We start from the raw sequence: 14,453 nt of genomic DNA on the forward strand, positions 1-14,453 counted from the left end.
CAACTGTCCACTGTGTGTGTGTGTGCGTGCGTGTGCATGTGTGCCTGTGTGTGTGTGTGTGTGTGTGCTTATTTGCTCAGTCATGTCTGATTCTTTTGTGACCCCCATGGACTGCAGCCCACCAGGTTCTTCTGTCCATGGGATTGTCCAGGAAATAACACTGGAGTGGGTTGCCATTTTCTTCTCCAGGGGGCCTTCCTGACCCAGGAATGGAACCCATGTCTCCTGCACCTCCTGCATTGGCAGGTAGATTCTTTGCCACTGAGACACTTGGAAACTCCACCCAAATCTTCCAAGGAAAAAGGGGCTTCTTCAGGCTTATTTCTCCCACACTTCATGAACAGATAGAGGCTTCTTATAATAAAACAGCTTGAGCTACAGGGATTTAGCAAGTAGCATGCTGGTGACAGATAGGACTGGTTCATGAGTGTCAACTGCTAAAATGATCAGGAATATTATGAACTTGTTGTGAAACAACCATTACTAAAAAACCAGCCTGTATAAATTTTCAATTAAAAATCATATTAAAACTTAGAGTTCTGCAGAGAAACTTAACAGATTATGTTAAATAAACTATATTTAATAAATTATATCAAAACTTAGAGTTCTTCAGAGAAACATCATACATCCTATGTTTATATTTATTCACTCTGTGATATATATAAATAGATAGAGTGCTATATAGATATGTATCTATCTAAATCACAGAGTGAGCAAATGTAAATGCAATATGCATGGTGTTGGTAGAGTTCTAATATAAGTTTTAATAGATACATAAATATGTCTGTCTCTATCATCTGCCTATCTATATATATATGTAACAGAAAGAAAGATTGAATTATGTTAGGAGAAAATTGGCTCACAATTACGAAAGCTGAGAAATACCCAAATCTGCTATTTGCCAGTTGGAGACTCAGGAGAGCTAGTGGTGTCCAAGGGCAGGAGAAAATGAGATGAGATGTACCAGTTTGAGCAGGCAGGCAGGAAGAAGAAAAAACAAAGATTCTTCTTTTCACCAACTTTTGTTCTACTCAGATCCTCAACAGATTAGATGATTCCCACCTACCCTAAGGAGGGCACTCTGCTTTACTGGGCCCAATGGCATCCTGTGGTACAGTCAAGTTGACCCATAAAGTTAGCCATCACACTAAAAATGTTATATAAATAGAATTATACTGCAAACATTAAAAAAAAAAAAAACCAGAGACATCACTTTGGAAACAAAGGTCCATATAGTCAAAGCTATGGTTTTTCCAGTAGTCATGTATGGATGTGAGAGTTGAACCATAAAGAAGACTGAGCCCCAAAGAATTGATGCTTTTGAACTGTAGTGCTGGAGAAGACTCTTGAGAGTCCCTTAAACTGCAAGGAGATCAAATCATTCAATCCTAAAGGAAATCAACACTAAATATTCATTGGAAGGACTGTAGCTGAAGCTGAAGCTTCAACACTTTGGCCACCTGACATGAGTATCCAGCTTATTGGAAAAGACCCTGATGCTGGGAAAGATTGAAGGCAAAAGGAGAAGTGGGCAGCAGAAGATGAGATGGTTAGATAGCATCACCAACTTAATGGAGCAATGAACTTGAGCAAACTTTGGGACACAGTGGAGGACAGAGGAGCCTGGTGTGCTATGGTCCCTGGTTACCAGGGGGTAAGCAGGAGGGAATAAATTGGGAGATTGGGACTGACACATACACACTACTCTGTATATAATAGATGACTAGTAAGGACCTATTGTATAGTACAGAGAGCTCTACTGAACACTCTGTAATGGCCTATGTGGGTAAAGACTCTAAAAATGAGTTCATATAATCACACAGGATCACTTAGCTCTACCCCTGAAACTAACAAAGCATTCTAAATTAACTATGCTTCAATTAAAAAATTAAAACTAAATGCATAAGTTTAAAAACCAAAAAATATTAAAAAAAAAAAAAAAAAAAAAAAAGCTCACCAGAAGGAAAAGGTAAGGGTCAGAGAGAACAGAATGGAAAGAAATCTACTATCCTCAATGGATGTATCAGAAAATACCCTTTTCAGGGGCTACCACTCTGTTCTAGATGACTGTAAAAATCATTCTTCATTTTGACCATCCAGCATCAAAATATCAGAAACATAGAGCTTCCCTGGTGGCTCAGAGGGTAAAACATCTGCCTGCAATGCAGAAGACTGGGTTCGATCCCTGGGTCGGGAAGATCCCCTGGAGAAGGAAATGGCAACCCACTCCAGTACTCTTGCCTGGAAAATTCCATGGACAGAGGAGCCTGGTAGGCTATAGTCCACGGGATCTCAAAGTATCACACACGATTGAGCAGCTTCACTTCACTCACATCTATTCAGCTTTGCTCATCCCCAAGTTTACCACCATCTGCTGCTGCAGCTGCTGCTAAGTTGCTTCAATCATGTCCGACTCTGTGCGACCCCAAAGACAGCTGCCCACCAGGCTTCCCCAGTCCCTGGGGTTCTCCAGGCAAGAATACTGGAGTGGGTTGCCATTTCCTTCTCAATGCATGAAAGTGAAAAGTGAAAGTGAAGTCGTTCAGTTGTGTCCGACTCTTAGCGACCCCATGGACTGCAGCCTAGCAGGCTCCTCCGCCCATGGGATTTTCCAGGCAAGAGTACTGGAGTGGGTTGCCATTGCCTTCTCCTAGAGACCGGCTAAAATGGACAGAACTTTGAATTTCTGAAATAAAACTAATCGGGATTTTGGCAACTTCCTAGACAAATGACAATAATCAAAGAAAGATAAACCTGTAAAAGGGAGGTCTTCCCATACCCATCTTGGGGGGTGGAAAAAAAAAAAAAAAGAGTACTGTTTTCTCAGAGAGAATAATGTCCATGAAATTTTTTTTTTAATTTGCTAAACTTTTATTTTCTACCAATTTTATTTTTATTTTTTTTAATTTTATTTTATTTTTAAACTTTACAATATTGTATTAGTTTTGCCAAATATTGAAATGAATCTGCCACAGGTATACCTGTGTTCCCCATCCTGAACCCTCTTCCCTCCTCCCTCCCCATACCTTCCCTCTGGGTCGTCCCAGTGCACCAGCCCCAAGCATCCAGTATCGTGCATCGAACCTGGACTGGCAACTCGTTTCATACATGATATTATACATGTTTCAGGGCCATTCTCCCAAATCTCCCCACCCTCTCCCTCTCCCACAGAGTCTATAAGACTGATCTATACATCAGTGTCTCTTTTGCTGTCTCGTACACAGGGTTATTGTTACCATCTTTCTAAATTCCATATATATGCGTTAGTATACTACATTGGTGTTTTTCTTTCTGGCTTACTTCACTCTGTATAATGTCCATGAAATTTAAGAAAGCAGTGAGAAATTAGGATCAAGGGACAGATAGGAGGACACTGAGAGGGAGAATCAAGGTTTGAAAGGTCAGTGCTGTGGAATTAAATTAGAATTTTATATGGTTAGTTCAGCTTTATAGAGACTGCTTATAAGGAATTGAATCCATCATATAGGAAGCATGCATAACTTCTTCCAATATGTTGGAGCCCCAACTGTCCTCCTGGGCTGGACTCATTCATTTTCCTTCTCCTGATGTTCCATGAAAATTCCTGACATAGTTATTCCTCCCTTGTTACAAGCTAACCTTAAATAAGGAAAAATAATACCTTCTTTCTTGAGTTTCCCTTAGCAGAGCTAACAAAAGTTCTTTTTGAAAAACAAAACAAAACACTTTACTATAATCTTCATAATGGGAAGAGATAAATAACTCTGTAAAAAGCAAACATACATAGCTGTCTTCCCACAGCGTGGCACTGTTCTTTTGACAAACATCAGCCCAAAGGACTACATTTTTGATGTGGACCATTTACAAAGTCTTTATTAAATTTGTTACAATATTACTTCTGTTTTATGGCTTATTTTCTTAGTCACTGAAGCATGCAGAATCTTAGCTCCCTGACCAGAGATGGAAGCTGCATCCCCTGCATTGGTAGGCGAAGTCTTAACCACTGAACCTCCAGGGAAGTCCCAGGATTGTAAATTTTCTGAACTTTTCCCACTCCCCTTGTACCTCCCCTTTATTTCACTGGGAGGGATTTCATTTTATTATTAAGTTATTAATTTAAAATAAATAAATTAAAAACTTATTTATTTATTACCTATTAATGTTTCTTCCTCAATTTCTGATCCTTCAGTTCAGTTCAGTTCAGTCACTCAGTTGTGTCCGACTCTTTGCGACCCCAGGGACCGCAGCATGCCAGGCCTCCCTGTCCATCACCAAGTTCTGGACTTTACTCAAACTCATGTCCATTGAGTTGGTGATGCCATCCAAACATCTCATCCTGTTGTCCCATTTTCCTCCTGTCTTCAATCTTTCCCAGCAACAGGGTCTTTTCAAATGAGTCAGTTCGTCGCATCAGGTGGCCAAAATATTGGGGTTTCAACTTCAGCATTAGTCCTTCCAATGAATAGTCAGGACTGATTTCCTTTAGGTTGGATGGGTTTGATCTCCTTGCAGTCCAAGGGACTCTCAAGAGTCTTCTCCAACACCACAGTTCAAAAGCTTCAATATTTTGGTGTTCAGCTTTCTTTATAGTCCAACTCTCACATCCATACATGACTACTGGAAAAAGCATAGCTTTGACTAGATGGACCTTTGTTGGCAAAGTAATGTCTCTGCTTTTTAATATGCTGTCTAGGTTGGCTATAACTGTTCCTCCATGGAACAAGCATCTTTTAATTTCATGGCTGCAGTCACCATCTGCAGTGATTTTGGAGCCCCCCAAAAATGAAGTCTGTCACTGTTTCCACTGTTTCCCCGTCTATTTGCCACGAAGTGATGGTACCAGATGCATGATCTTAGTTTTCTGAATGTGGAGCTTTAAGCCAACTTTTTCACTCTCCTCTTTCACTTTCATCAAGAGGCTCTTTAGTTTTTCTTCACTTTCTGCCATAAGGGTGGTGTCATCTGCATATCTGAGGTTATTGATATTTCTCGCAGCAATCTGATTCCAGCTTGTGCTTCTTCCAGTCCAGTGTTTCTCATGATGTACTCTGCATACAAGTTAAATAAGCAGGGTGACAATATACAGCCTTGACGTACTCCTTTTCCTATATGGAACCAGTCTGTTGTTTCATGCCCAGTTCTAACTGTTGCTTCCTGACCTGCATACAGATTTCTCAAGAGGCAGGTCAGGTGATCTGGTATACCCATCTCTTGAAGAATTTTCCACAGTTTATTGCGATCCACACAGTCAAAGGCTTTGGCATAGTCGATAAAGCAGAAATAGATGTTTTTCTGGAACTCCCTTGCTCTTTCAATGATCCAACAGATGTTGGTAATTTTATCTCTGGTTCCTCTGCCTTTTCTAAATCCAGCTTGAACATCTGGAAGTTCACAGTTCACATACTGTGGAAGCCTGGCTTGGAGAATTTTGAGCATTACTTTACTAGCGTGTGAGATGAGTGCAATTGTGTGGTAGTTTGAGCATTCTTTGGCATTGCCTTTCTTTAGGGTTGGAATGAAAACTGACTTTTACCAGTCCTGTGCCCACTGCTGAGTTTTCCAAATTTGCTAGCATTCTTATCCTTCCTAAGGTACTAACCAAGTGAAGTCTGTCAGTCGTGTCTGACTCTGCGACCCGGTGGACTGTAGCCTATCAGGCTCCTCCATCCATGGGATTCTCCAAGCAAGAATACTGGGATGAGTTCCCATTTCCTTCTCCAGGGGATCTTCCCTGCCCAGGGATCGAACCCAGGTCTCCTGCATTGCAGGCAGATGCTTTACCCTCTGAGCCATCAAGGAACTTACTCATCACTAAAAATCCCGTCTAAGAACTGTCCGCGAGGGTCCTCCCTGTAAATTTCCAGGAAAGCCGCTTACTCCCCTGCAGGACACTTTCTTTCAGGAATGCTCTGGACAAGGAACGGGCTTCCAGTGACAGGGAACAGACAGCAGATTTGCTCAGCCTGGCTTCGGGGGACACAGAGCAGAGTGGGCGGGGCTCTCCAAGGAAAGGTGACTGGCAGGACCTCCCGGAGCAAGGATTTCCTGCCTTTTCCTATTCTTGCATCTCCATCTATTCTACTTTTCTCCTGCATCTGAGGAAAAAAAAAAAAAAAAAACAAAGAACAAAAACAAAAACAGAAGACTTCGGGAGAAGGGCGAGAGGACTTTAATTTGAAGTCTGGAAGCTTAAAGAGGGACCCAGGCAGGGCCGTGGTTTGTGGGCTCAAAGCTTGCTTGCCAAGTTGTGTTAGGACTTTGTGCGCCCTCGTGTGGCAAAAATATATGTAGCAGCAGAGCCTATGTAGAAATCCGCTGTTAACCTAGGAAATCCTCAGCGCTTCTATGATCCTGAGACAATACCTTTACTGCAGACCCTCGGTGTGCTTGTGAAGCATACGTGCTACAACGGCAGAGAGAAGAAACATACTTCCACAATTACTTAGCATCTGTCCCTGAATTAAGGCCTTCCTGCAGCCTCAATTACCAGTCCAACCTGCATTTCCTTCAAGTCTTCTTAACAAAGTTGATCCACTGGGTGGGATTGAAAACTGCCTCCCCAGCCAAGCTTTATCCATTCAGTTCAATAGAACAAACTGCTCTCTGGTTAACTGTTGGATGAGAGCCGACAGCAGAGAGAATTATTTGTTTCCTTCTTGTGTGCTAAGTAGCATCAGTTGTGTCTGACTCTTTGCAACCCTATGGACTGTAGCCTGCCAGGCTCCTGTGTCCATGGGATTCTCCAGGCAAGAATACTGAAGTGGAGTATTGGCAACATGGCAACTAGAGGGTTGCCATGCCCTCCTCCAGGGGATCTTCCCAACCCAGGAATCAAACCCATGTCTCTTATATCTCCTGCATTGGTGATGGGTTGTCTTCCACTATCGCTACCTGAGAAGCCCATTCCCTTCTTAATCACACCAAAATATAAATGGAAAGGAGGGTACGGCCTCCTGTGTCCATCAGCAAATACCGGGGCCACCACCATCTTCACCATCCCAGACCCTGTGGCCTCAAACCTCTCTATTGTTTTCTTAAAGCATTGGCCAGCAGGTATAATGATGCTCAGTAGGTACCCTCCACAATTAGGCTCTGCGCAAAGGAAACTGAACTGGGTAGATGTCTGGGACATGGGGAGGCAGTGGCGGGGTGCAACTCACCTGCCACTTGCAAATAGCATGTGGTTAGGGACCATATTTCCTTGGTACTAAGGGTAACATCCTTCCACACTTAAACATTTCTGAAGTTGGGATACTGCTCGTAGCATACTTGGATGTATTTTTTTACACACACACTTGATGAGGCAGTGTTTCCTTTTTCCCTTCACTGTGCATGCTCAGTCGTGTCAGACTCTTTGTGACCTCATGGACTGTAGCCCACCAGGATCCTCTGTCCATGGGGATTCTCCAGGCAAGAATACTGGAGTGGGTTGCCATTTCCTCCTCCAGAGGATCTCCCGGACCCAGGGATCGAAACTGTGTCTCCTGTGGCTCCTGCTTTGGCAGGCAGATTCTAACAACTGTTATTAAATCAATGCTATAGCTTACCAGTATGTTACTTGCCACTGGAGGCAATGCAGTCATGTCAAATTTCACAATGTGTTAATGATACTAGCTGCATATTTTTTAGGGCTTCTCTGGTGGCTCAGAGGTTAAAGTGTCTGCCTGCAATGTGGGAGACCTGGGTTCAATCCCTGGGTCGGGAACATCTCCTGGAGAAGGAAATGGCAACCCTCTCCAGTATTCTTGCCTGGAGAACCCCATGGATGGAGGAGCCTAGTGGGCTACATCAAGGTGATTAGTGCCTTAATATCATATATGAAACGAGTCTCCAGTCCAGGTTCAATGCACGATACTGGATGCTTGGGGCTGGTGCCCTGGGATGACCCAGGGGGATCGTATGGGGAGGGAGGAGGGAGGAAGGTTCAGGATGGGGAACATGTGTATACCTGTGGTGGATTCATGTTGATATATGGCAAAACCAATACAATATTGTAAAGTTAAAAAAAAAAGAATAAAAAAATATTAAAAATAAATAAATAAAAATAAAAAACTTCGAATATGCTTCTCTTTTATTAGGCAATCCTGACACCTGCTGTCAGAAACAAAGCATATACTTCCTAGTCCCTTGCTGGTCTCTCCTATGGAAAACAGCTAAATACTGCTAGAACATGAAAACTTCTAGAAGAAAATAAGCAAATAACAGATGATTTTTTTCTGGCCATTGAAATCCCGGTATAAAGTAGGTAGCATTACTTGTTGAAACATGTAAGCATCCCAAGAGGTGTCTCTGGGTTTCCCCTATATATTCCTGAGGATTTGGTGATGAGTGACTTAGTGATCACTAGATGGACAAATATTTGCAAACATCTACCCATTCTTTGAGCAGATAGATAGCACTCTTCTCTAGTTTCTAGTTCCCTTTGTACCTTTGTCCCCTTTGTATTTTCATACAATTTTATAGAGGTATAATTTGCATACAGTAAAATGTACTTACTTTAAAGATCTATTTCAATGAATTTTGACAAATGTCATCACAACCAACATACAGAGCATTTCCGTTCCCCATTCTTTATGCCCATCTTCCAGTCAACCCCAAGCCTCCTCTCCCCCAGGTTCCAGGCAATCACTGATCTGCTTTCTTTCACTATAAATGTCATATATACAGTTAGACTCATATAGTATGTAATTTTTCAAATTGGTTTCTTACACTCTTTCAATAGTAATGTGTATTTAAGGTATTTTCCTATCTTGCCATGCTTGATATCTTTTTTTTTTTTTTAAGCCCTGAATAATATTCCATTGTCTGGATGGAAACCACAGTGTATTTATCCATTTACCTAGTAAAGAACAACTTGGTTATTTCCAAGTTTTGACAATTATGAACTAAAGAGTTATATTTTTGTGTGGACTGAAGTTTTCAAAGCTAGGATGTGTAAGACAAGTGCAGAGAAAAAGAGAGCAAGCCCAGCAGTCAGGCCAGAAAAGGGAAATTTATTAGAGGGAAAAGAGAGGGTGACTGGCCCTTAAGGAGAACCAGCATCCTCCCTTTCTGTCAGGGTCTTTCTTCTACCCCACCAATGAAAAATTCTCTGAAGGGTGGTCACATAGCAGGTCTGCAATCTGGTGGTCTCGCAGCTTTGAGAAGATAGACACCAGTGAGAAAACAGCGTGCTATTTGGGCAATTTGGTCAGTCTCATGGATCACTGTGATTTTATTCTTTGTTTGAAAAGTTGACATAATGAGCCATCTTATCAATGAGACCCCATGTGGGCCCTATAATTCCAGCCTTTTTGATTTAGGATAAGGGCCTAAGGTCAATCCTCTGTAACTACTTCCTGCGGGACAGGGTCATGGGGATGGTATAAGAAAAGGCTGGAATGTGGGTCAAGGGGATTTGTGTGGGGTCCAAGTTTTTGATAATCTGAGTTAGATAATCTGAGTTAGTTAGCTCGTGGATAGTTCGGTTGGTGAAGGCTAGTAAGCAGTCCTCAAGAAATTTTGAAAAAAGACACATTAAACACGGGCCGAAAATTAGAATAAGTGTAATAGAAGGAGAGGATCTAGAAAAGGTAGGACCCAGGGCATCAAATCCAATTGCTTAACCAGTTTTCCCATGAATTACTGAGGCGATGACGTATCTTGAGGCACTGTTTCTCAGATTTCTTGCTGCTTCCTTTATAACATCTTATTTATTGGTGTAGAAACAGGAGGCTTCCTCTAAAAACAGGCATCAGTTCAGTTCAGTTCAGTCGCTCAGTCATGTCCGACTCTTTGTGACCCCATGAACTGCAGCACGCCAGGCCTCCCTGTCCATCACCAACTCCCAGAGTTCACTCAAACTCACGTCCATTGAGTCAGTGATGCCATCCAGCCATCTCATCCTCTGTCGCCCCCTTCTCCTCCTGCCCCCAATCCCTCCCAGCATCAGAGTCTTTTCCAATGAGTCAACTCTTCGCATGAGGTGGCCAAAGTACTGGAGTTTCAGCTTTAGCATCAGTCCTTCCAAAGAACACCCAGGGCTGATCTCCTTCAGAATGGACTGGTTGGATCTCTTTGCAGTCCAAAGGACTCTCAAGAGTCTTCTCCAACACCACAGTTTAAAAGCATCAATTCTTCGGCACTCAGCTCTCTTCACAGTCCAACTCTCACATCCACACATGACTACTGGAAAAAAAAAAAAAAGCCTTGACTAGACATACCTTTGTTGGCAAAGTAATGTCTCTGCTTTTCAATATGCTATCTAGGTTGGTCATAACTTTCCTTCCAAGGAGTAAGCGTCTTTTAATTTCATGGCTGCAGTCACCATCTGCAGTGATTTTGGAGCCCCCCAAAATAAAGTCTGACACTGTTTCCACTATTTCCCCATCTATTTCCCATGAAGTGATGGGACCAAATGCCATGATCTTAGTTTTCTGAATGTTGAGCTTTAAGCCAACTTTTTCACTCTCCTCTTTCACTTTCATCAAGAGGCTTTTTAGTTCCTCTTCACTTTCTGCCATAAGGGTGGTGTCATCTGCATATCTGAAGTTATTGATATTTCTCCCGGCAATCTGATTCCAGCTTGTGCTTTTTCCAGCCCAGTGTTTCTCATGATGTACTCTGCATATAAGTTAAATAAGCAGCGTGACAATATACAGCCTTGACGTACTCCTTTTCCTATTTGGAACCAGCCTGTTGTTCCATGTCCAGTTCTAACTGTTGCTTCCTGACCTGCATATAGGTTTCTCAAGAGGCAGGTCAGGTGATCTGGTATTCCCATCTCTTTCAGAATTTTCCACAGTTTATTGTGATCCACACAGTCAAAGGCTTTGGCACAGTCAATAAAGAAGAAGTAGATGTTTTTCTGGAACTCTCTTGCTTTTTTGATGATCCAGCAGTTGTTGGCAATTTGATCTCTGATTCCTCTGCCTTTTGTAAAACCAGCTTGAACATCAGGAAGTTCATGGTTCACAAATTGCTGAAGCCTGGCTTGGAGAATTTTAAGCATTACTTTACTAGTGTGTGAGATGAGTGCAATTGTACACTAGTTTGAGCATTCTTTGGCATTGCCTTTCATTGGGATTGGAATGAAAACTGACCTTTTCCAGTCCTATGGCCACTGCTGAGTTTTCCAAATTTGTTGGCATATTGAGTGCAACACTTTCACAGCATCATCTTCCAGGATTTGAAATAGCTCAACTGGAATGCCATCACCTCCACTAGCTTTGTTCATAGTGATGCTTTCTAAGGCCCACTTGACTTCACATTCCAGGATGTCTGACTCTAGGTGAGTAATCACACCATCGTGGTTATCTTGGTTGTGAAGATATTTTTTTGTAGAGTTCTTCTGTGTATTCTTGCCACCTCTTCTTAATATCTTCTGCTTCTTTTAGGTCCATACCATTTCTGTCCTTTATCGAGTCCATCTTTGCATGAAATGTTCTCTTGGTATCTCTAATTTTCTAGAAGAGATCTCTAGTCTTTCCCATTCCATTGTTTTCCTCTATTTCTTTGCAATGATCACTGAGGAAGGCTTTCTTATCTCCCCTTGCTGTTCTTTGGAACTCTGCATTCAGATGCTTATATCTTTCCTTTTTCTCCTTTGCTTTTTGCTTCTCTTCTTTTCACAGCTATTTGTAAGGCCTCCCCAGACAGCCATTTTGCTTTTTTTGCATTTCTTTTCCATGGGGATGGTCTTGATCCCTGTCTCCTGTATAATGTCATGAACCTCTGTCCATAGTTCATCAGGCACTCTATCTATCAGATCTAGTCCCTTAAATCTATTTCTCACTTCCACTGTATAATCAGTCATAAAGGATTTGATTTAGGCCATACCTGAATGGTCTAGTGGGTTTCCCTACTTTCTTCATTTTAAGTCTGAATTTGGCAATAAGGAGTTCATGATCTGAGCCACAGTCAGCTCCCTGTCTTGTTTTTGCTGACTGTATAGAGCTACTCCATCTTTGGCTGCAAAGAATATAATCAATCTGATTCCAGTGTTGACCATCTGGTGATGTCCATGTATAGAGTCTTGTCTTGTATTGTTGGAAGAGGGTGTTTTCTATGGCCAGTGTGTTCTCTTGGCAAAATTCTATTAGCCTTTGCCCTGCTTCCTTCCGTATTCCAGCACCAAATTTGCCTGTTACTCCAGGTGTTTCTTGACTTCCTACTTTTGCATTCCAGTCCCCTATAATGAAAAGGACATCTTTTTTGGGTGTTAGTTCTAAAAGGTCTTGTAGGTCTTCATAGAACCTTTCAACGTCAGCTTCTTCAGCGTTACTGGTTGGGGCATAGACTAGGATTACTCTGATATTGAATGGTTTGCCTTGGAAACAAACAGAGATCATTCTGTTGTTTTTGAGATTGCATCCAAGTACTGCATTTCGGACTCTTTTATTGACCGTGATGGCTACTTCATTTCTTCTAAGGGATTCCTGCCTGCAGTAGCAGATATAATGGTCATCTGAGTTAAATTCACCCATTCCAGTCCATTTTAGTTCGCTGATTCCTAAAAGGTTGACGTTCACTCTTGCCATCTCCTGTTTGACCACTTCCTATTTGCCTTGATTCATGGACCTAACATTCCAGGTTCCTATGCAATATTGCTCTTTACAGCATCTAACCTTGCTTCTATCACCAGTCACATCCATAGTCAGGTATTGTTTTTGCTTTGGCTCCATCACTTCATTCTTTCTGGAGTTATTTCTCCACTGATCTCCAGTAGCATATTGGGCACCTACTGACCTAGGGAGTTCCTCTTTAAGTATCCTATCATTTTGCCTTTTCATACTGTTCATGGGGTTCTCAAGGCAAGAATACTGAAATGGTTTGCCATTCCCTTCTCCAGTGGACCACATTCTGTCAGACCTCTCCACCATGATCCATCTGTCTTGGGTGGCCCCACACAACATGGCTTAGTTTCATTGAGTTAGACAAGGCTGTGTTCCATGTGATTAGATTGACTAGTTTTCTGTGATTATGGTTTCAGTATGTCTACCCTCTGCCTTTTCATACTGTTCATGGGGTTCTCAAGGCAAGAATACTGAAATGGTTTGCCATTCCCTTCTCCAGTGGACCACATTCTGTCAGATCTCTCCACCATGACCCGCCCATCTTGGGTTGCCCCACGGGCATGGCTTAGTTTCACTGAGTTAGACAAGGCTGTGGTCCTAGTGTGATTAGATTGACTAGTTTTCTGTGAGTATGGTTTCAGTGTGTTTGCCCTCTGATGCCCTCTCTCAACACCTACCGTCTTACTTGGGTTTCTCTTACCTTGGACATGGGGCATCTCTTCACAGCTGCTCCAGCAAAGCGCAGCCGCTGCTCTTTACCTTGGACAAGGGGTATCTCCTCACTGCCACCCCTCCTGACCTTGAATGTGGAGTAGCTCCTCTTGGCCCTCCCCGTGCAGCCACAGCTCCTTGGACGTGGGGTTGCTCCTCTCGGCCACCGCCCCTGGCCTCGGGCGGGGGATAGCTCCTCTCAGCCGCTTCTGCACCTTTGTAGGCTGGCACTCTTGGCCACCGCCCCTGACCTCCGTCACTCAAAAGGACTGAGGAAAGACGGGGCCTGTGGAGTAGCTCTAAGGTGAGCCAAAGCCATGGGAAAGAGTTCAGTCCATGGCCTTTGTAGTTCTACAGAGAGTTTGTTTAGGTGCATTTTGAGAATAAAATTTGCCTTTGATACTTTTCCAGAGGACTGGGGTCATTAAGGAATATGAAATTTCTAGGTTATGCCAAGGGATTGGGCTACCTGTTGAGGGATTTGGGAGATAAAAGCTGGCCCATTATCAGAATGGAGAGAGAGTGGGAGGCCAAAGCAAAGGATGATTTCTCATTTGAGAAACTGTGTTACCTCTGAGGCAGTTTCTGATTTCGTAGGAAAAGCCTCAATCTACACTAAAAATTGTCTACTAGAGTGATTATGAGTTTTATTTTTCATGTTGGAGGCATGTGAGTGAAGTCAATTTGCCAGTCCTCTCCTGGGTTATGTCCTTGAGCCTAATGTGTTGGGAATGAGGGAATGGGCTTTAGGGCTCCCTGTGGTGAGACTGAGGAACAGATAATGGAAGAGTGAGTGATTTGTTGTAGGAGTTAAAGAAGGTTATGATAGGTGATAAGAGGTCTTAGGAGATGATAAAGAAGTTTAGTGCCTATGTGTAGGATCTAATGAATGTCTGTAAGAATCTGTGTGGCCTGAGATTGGGGAAGGATATAGCAGCCCTGTTTTCATAACCAGTCTCCTTGTAGTTGGGCTCCCTCTTGTAATAACTGATTTTTCTTCAGGGAGGTAAAGGAGCTTATGTTGGGGATTACTATAAGTTGTTGAGCTGATGATCATAGTGAGGCTTGTTTTGCTTCTCTGTCTGAAGCATCGTTGCCTGGTGAAATGGAGTCTGAGGCCACCTGGTGACCTCGGCAATGCATGATGCCTACTTCAACTGGCATGTTAGCTGCTTTTAAAAGTTGGAGTATAAGTGGGGAGTTAGTTAT

The sequence above is a fragment of the Bubalus bubalis genome, chromosome 3 (assembly GCF_019923935.1).
Source record: "Bubalus bubalis isolate 160015118507 breed Murrah chromosome 3, NDDB_SH_1, whole genome shotgun sequence".
NCBI lineage: Eukaryota > Metazoa > Chordata > Mammalia > Artiodactyla > Bovidae > Bubalus > Bubalus bubalis.